This window comes from Olea europaea, chromosome 2 (genome assembly GCF_002742605.1).
Source record: "Olea europaea var. sylvestris chromosome 2, O_europaea_v1, whole genome shotgun sequence".
Taxonomy (NCBI): domain Eukaryota; kingdom Viridiplantae; phylum Streptophyta; class Magnoliopsida; order Lamiales; family Oleaceae; genus Olea; species Olea europaea.
Window position 1 is genome coordinate 1,336,830 of NC_036238.1, and position 6,799 is coordinate 1,343,628.

General features: G+C 33.5%; 2 long non-coding RNA genes across 2 annotated transcripts; both read right to left on the reverse strand.

The window, feature by feature from the left end:
* Positions 1–401: 401 nt before the first annotated feature.
* Positions 402–1,773, reverse strand: LOC111408412. The gene is made up of 2 exons (XR_002705325.1): positions 1,499–1,773; positions 402–743 (listed from the first exon to the last, which is right to left on the reverse strand). It is a non-coding gene; the product is annotated as an uncharacterized LOC111408412 (long non-coding RNA).
* A 1,203-nt stretch (positions 1,774–2,976) lies between these two features.
* On the reverse strand, positions 2,977–6,627 carry LOC111408405. The gene is made up of 2 exons (XR_002705324.1): positions 5,908–6,627; positions 2,977–3,863 (listed from the first exon to the last, which is right to left on the reverse strand). It is a non-coding gene; the product is annotated as an uncharacterized LOC111408405 (long non-coding RNA).
* Between the last annotated feature and the right edge of the window lie 172 nt (positions 6,628–6,799).

Here is a 6,799-nt window from a genome sequence, read left to right on the forward strand (position 1 = left end):
TTTACCTTTTGTTTATATCAAACGCTAAACAATTATTAAATAAGTGATGGTGAAACTCGAACTTTGACCCTTTGTGATCTAATACCATTTATACATTCTCTTCAAAAACCTTTTAACGTTAACAAAAAGTAGCACATGATTATTCTTAAAAATAATGTTCAAATAACAAGAACGTGAATTGTCATTTTAAACAAGTTTAGAATTATATTTTCGAATCTTATCGTAAATTTACCTTTTTTTTAACGATTAAATCAATATTTATGAAAATCTCGAAACCTCTAGTTATATTTTCCATTACATGGTCAATATTGAGCCTACTCAAAATCCTCACCGTGAGCTAGCCCAATGAGTCCATGCCTCCCTAAAATAGAGAAAGGCGGAGCTTCCACGATCATCTTGGATATCGATTATTACTAGGATTTTTAATACTCCACAAGAATTCGACAACACTAATGTTCGACTGAACCATCAATACATGTTTTTACCAAATATATGAATATGAAACTCGTAAAAATACTTTTTGATTCCAACATCGGCCAAGAGATGTGTGCATTCGACAAGGACTTAAGCAAGATAGCGCGCCGGCAATAAATGAACGATCACTTGGTGCATGCATTCGGCGGGGGAATGAGACATGCAATGCTGATTTACTTGATGATAACGTTTCTTGGACGAAATTACTCCGATATAGAGGGCCGAAGGTTGCGGGCATAAATTTTATAACAAGTCAAACTCCCACCAGACTGCAATGTTGTTCAAAAGAAACAAAGTTAGTTTGAAACTAAATGTTGGCTAAGTGATGGTAAACAAAGATTTGCAGTCCCTATTTAGTTGAATCATATAACCCATAACTTTTCAACCAGACATTTCATCAACTTCTATCAAAATCTAATAAAAAAACGTCCATATTTCAATAGGAAAAACAAGCACAAGAATGACACATAACCCGAACGGTTGCTGAGTACTTGGATTATGGAACCTTTTGGCTTAGTGGGAAGTTGAATGGTCTATTTAACTAACCAACCTAGTAAGTGAACTACATACGAAATATGAGTGTGTTTTCCAAGTGTTAATAGCAAAAATTGAAGAGAATTGTGTTAGCCCTTTGCTTAAAATTGTGTATCATTGTAAAAAATAAATTTACATTATCTTTTCACTTTCATTTTTTGATTAATTAATTTGTATAGTATATATTACAGTTGTTGCAAAACCAGTACGAAGTTGTCTCCATCGCAACTGTTTTTCTGAACCGTACGTTAAATGAAAAGAGACCATAGATGGAAATTCTCGATAACTGTTGGGCTAACTATATTACAAAGTCTATGTTAATAAAATCCTAAAAGTTGGGAACTTCGTAGATGAAAAGTTCGAGCAAGTTTGAGTAAATACGAATCTCACTTAGAGTCATTTTTATTTAATTGTGATATTTTTCATTATAGGGTCAATTGGGAGCCTCAATGAGCAAAAGAGATTATACTTGTAGCAGTGATGATGTTACCTCAAGTGAGATCGGCAAACTTTCAACTCAGGAATTCACCTCGAGTCCATGCCACGGGCAAAGTAAAGAAAGGCTGGATTTATGGCCATTCATCCCAAGCTTTCAAGATCATCTTGGATATCGGTTTCCCCCAATCTACTCTTGCTCATCATCGCTACTAACAAATCTCAATTGGTTTCCATTCCTATGGTCGTTGATGAAATCATGATTCGGATCCAGTGGCATCTAATTGGATTATGTTACTTGTACATAAAAATAGTATATATGGTATAACATAAAATGATGTTTGAATAAAAAAGTTAATTGTGTTATAAACTGACAAATAATAGAGTGACATGTGATATTATATAATCCATTATGTAAAATTCGATTTACATATAGTAATATCCCGTCTAATTTAATTATACAAAATTTTTCAAACACAAAATATAATAATTTAAAAAGTAAAAAAAAAAATCATATAAATTTTTCTTTTTCAAAATTTAGTGGGCCCAGGGTTTGTGTGTTATTATTATTATTATTTTGGCACACTAGTCAGGCTTATAGTCTGATCTTGAATTCATCTTTAGCCCCTACATCTCTCTGCCACTGCCTATAGCTACTCAAACATTTCATATCACTAAAGTCTGAAAAGTCGAAAGAGCTCAAACTAGTCATGAAGCTTGGATATGATTTTCCGATCGAAAATCCATGGATCACGAACAGTATCTCATGACCTTTTGCCTCCAAAAGCAGCCTTCCTGATGCCCAAGCATCCATTCAATGATTGTTTACCATGTGGTACAATCACCAACCCGAGGTCCTGATAGTCCACAACACTAATGTCGGAGTAAGCCATCTTCGACACCTCGATCCTATTTTATTACCAAATATATGAACCTCGTAAAAAAACTTCAAAGTCTAACACCATCCATCAAATAATACATAGCCAGGATATTTCTTTTTTTCAAGAGCTTTAAAGCATCTTAGAGAAATTCTCTAAATACAAAATACTCACTATTTGAGAGTCAATACCTAAAAATGATCTTTAAGATACTCTTAAAATAGAGATTGGATCTCTAATTCTTACTTTTAATGATTACATTTAATAAGCTACAAATTTTAATGCTGTAATTTTAGATTATTCAAATAATATTTGAATTGATTGATCATTGACATATAAAATTGTTTAAAGCAATAGAAATCAATAATTGTATATTGATTAAAAAAAAAAAAAGAAAATAAAGTGCCAAAATAGATAGTATTATTGCAGTGTATGATAAATTTTATTCTCTAAATTTAAAGATGATTTCTATTGTGCATAAAATGCTCTTCATAAATAGAGTCTCTAGAAGATATCAATTTCTACCTTCCTCACTACCATTAAACTTCAAAGAGAGGAGTATAAACTCATCATGAAAGTAACAAAATAAGGTTCCTATGAAACTTTTCTTTACATAATACATACAGAAGAAGTCAAGAAATGAGATTTTACAGTCTTGACAATGAATCGAGTAATCTTACTAATATAATATCAATCCATGAACACAATGAAAGAGAGAGAAAACTCGAATAACCAAGCTTATATTTTTTAAACATTATATGTATGCAATTTACTTGTTTGAGAAAACAATGGCATACAACATATGACAAGGATAAAAAGCCTATATCCACCAAGACTTAGAAGACGATGTCGTTAATGATACAAGGAGGGGTAAAAATCAATCATGTCAAATTACTGATTTCCTCTGCACATCTAAGAAAAGTAAATTTCAATGTACAGTTCCGCCAATCAAAATTAAACCTGACCTTCCAGCTGAACCTTGCTCAGCTTCTCCGCTTCAAGTCTCCTCAATGATGTCGAACTCATTTTCTCTCCACTAGAATCCTCGGGGACTAAATCTACAACATTGATCTGCGTTCCATGGGGTGACATTTTTACTAGGAAAAATTGCAACATTTGTAGCCAACTTATTGCCCGAATAGCAAGTTGGTCATCAACCTTCCATTTTAGTTTCATAATCAATCCTCAACGACGAAAACCTTCCAAATCCTTGTTAAATCATATCACATGACCTCATGGACGTGCCCAACTTCAAATTAATAGGCACCAGGCCAAGTTGGAAAACAAAATCTAATTTCATCAAGTTGGAGGTGTGAGTGCCACATGATGAGTTAAACAAAGTTTTTGATGATCTTATTGTTTGAACTTGAGTTAAGGACCAACTTGCTACTCAAGCAATAGGTTGGGGGACTAATTCTTCAGTTTTCCCTTCTACTATCATAACAAGTAATTCATGTGGTCTGTATAGCTAAACCTTTAGTTGCGGGAGACCTCTCTCTGCCCTCCTTTTATTGACTGACAATCCTCCAGGCAATGTCTTTGCTGTTCGCACAAAATTAGCTATTAAATGACTATTATAACGATATGAATAACGATTTTTTTTATGATCATGGGTGTCTGGGCCAGCGCACACACGCCTCGACCAATCCCACGGGACCCTGAGATTTACAGTCGGGTACTCATCTCAGTAGTCCTAAGAAGACTCGAACTGATAACTATTGGAGAGCAAACCCAAGACCTGATGACTGAGCTACCTTCAGAGTTAACGATATGAATAACGATAATAGACAAATTTGTCCAAATCATTCAATTTGGAAGTAAATATTGATAGGATATATAAGAAAACGGAAGGCCTGATTATGTTGTTCACATCTGGTGAAAATACTCATGATGAACTGTTCATTGAAATTGAACAGGGCGATACAGTATCAACTTCATTTCCATTCTTCTAACTAATATCTTCAAGGCTCCCGTGTGCCAATCTAAGCAATAACATTAAGGCTCTATCTTGAGTACTTCACACTTTTATTTGCTCAAGAAATGCTCTTCAGTTTTCTTTAAATTCAACGAGATCGACCAAACTGTTGTCCTTCGGGATTTAGCCCCAAGTGGTTTTTGTACGAAAATTGCATTTTGTGCATAGCTTTTGAGATTGCACCCAACACTTGCTCTGGTCTTTAGTTTACTGAAGCCACTCACACATGCTGTTATATAGTAAAGAGATGAATGATATTTATTTCCTCCTACGGTTCTTGGCCTGAACATGCATAATTATGATAATTTTTTGATTCATCAGTTGGCAATTTAAGCATTATGATCTCTTTATGCAATATCTAGTACGCAGTTCTTGTCTACTATGTTAAAAACCCAGTGGCTGATGCATCAACAATATAGAAAAGGACTGGTGATCTTTGTCCTTTGCCATTTGTCATTCTCCAAAATTGTCCTATTTCTATTTTGTCATTTCACCAAGCTTGATGAGTTGCCAAAGTGGATACCGTCAATTTGAAAAACTTCAAAGTTTGCATCAATGTTTGAAGATATTTGATTTTGGTAATAACTTTTGGCTCATTGGCTTTTAAAGTCTATGACCGTGAACTTAAACTTGTCATTTGCACAATTTTTAGTATTTTTCAAGTGAGGAAGTACACAAATTTTTGAGCAACCTATAGAATTTTCCTTTTAACTTTATAGGTCTCTTCTCATTACACAAGATACCCATAATACCCATTCAGTCAAGAGTTACCTACTCTGAAAGGTTCACGGAAATCAATATTTTGTCTCAAGCCATGTTAAATTTGATCTCCATTGTTAGCCTTGTAAATGAGAGATTCTATAAATTACAACCATCTAGATCTCCATACTTTAATTTATCCTCTATTAATGTCTTGTTGATGTATACGCTATACACTCATCTTTTAGTTTATACATTCTACTGTGTTCACACGTTCATTTGAACATCTTCATTTCTACGTCCACACCATATCTAGTCTAACAGTCATTCAAACTTTCCTTTTAACTTTATAGGTGTCTTCTCGTCACAAAAAATACCCATAATATTTCTCCATTTCATCTGGACTATAATTATATTTATCAGATTCTCTCTGGATTTCTCATTATTCAGACTTAAATACCTTACCAAAACACTCTTTGGGACAATAAAGCTATTGACACCACCATAATCCTTAGTCTTTGTATTTAACTTAAAATCCTTAGATTCCCAATTAATTTTTCTAAGTTAATACAATCTTTCATCGTGTAGTCTAATCAACTAATATGCGTGGCACATAACATACACCAAAATAACTTATCTTGGATCTCTAGTATTTTCATCGATGACTAAAGCCAAAAATAAAGAATATTTAAGCAAGCATTTGTAATATGAAATCACCCAGGACTACTCTCTTAATAATTCACCCCACTGGAAACTGGATTTTTAGAAATAAGCTCATAGATGATAGCGTCACATTTACTAATATCGCAATGCAAAAGAGAGAGGGATAATGGGCCAAAAAAAAAAAAAGAATGAAAAGAAAAAAAAATTGAAGTGAAAAAAAGAATCACAATTCTTAGAAGAGATTCAAACCTGACGACGATAGCCTCCAAATTCTCATCAATTATTGATGGACCATAGGGATCAACGATGGGTTCTACTTGCACAACCAACTCCGGCTTTACAGACTGAAGATAATTTGCAGGAAAAGAATGCAAGTGTTATCTTCGCAACAATTCACGAGCAAAAATTTTGTTCACATAGAAAAGAAAGACGAAAATAATGTGAGATAGGGGTGTTGATGGTCCCTGTTAGAATCCACTAACATTAAAGCATCTATAAGCTGAGTGCCTTCAATAAACACAAAGCTTCAAAAGTTTCATCCTATTGCCACTCTTCGATCTTAACGGGATAAGTAGTCATCAAACATGAAGTGAATAAAATAGAATGCAAACAACCAAACCTACTTTCTCAACTATGTTACATCATACAATACACAAACCTTAGTACGACATTACCAGAGAGGAAGATCTTTCTTTTAAGATTCAAGATCAATCACCTAGAGTATGCAAGACTAAAGCATCATCATATGTGGAACAAATACCTTAATATATTCTTCAACATTTTGCATTCTTTGTTCAATAGGCTCTATAAGATTAGAATACCGCAAAACAAGTTCAAAATATCTTACCTGATGCACATTTGCTTGTTGAAGAAAGAAAATTACCATAAGATCATAATATACATTATCAGAACTCTCTATTTTTAATGCTGTGATGCAGGACATGCTCAACTGGCAATTAGGATCGGCTTTGATTTTCGATTTTGGAGAAAAAAGAGAAGAATTTTAAAAGCTGGTTTCTTTCCCATTTTATTCCTACCCAAATAAATGTAAAACACTCTCTCTTTTTCGAATATGTTTAAATATGATTTAACTGGCAAAAAAAAAAAAAAAAAAAAACAAAAATTTTAAAATTAACCCCAT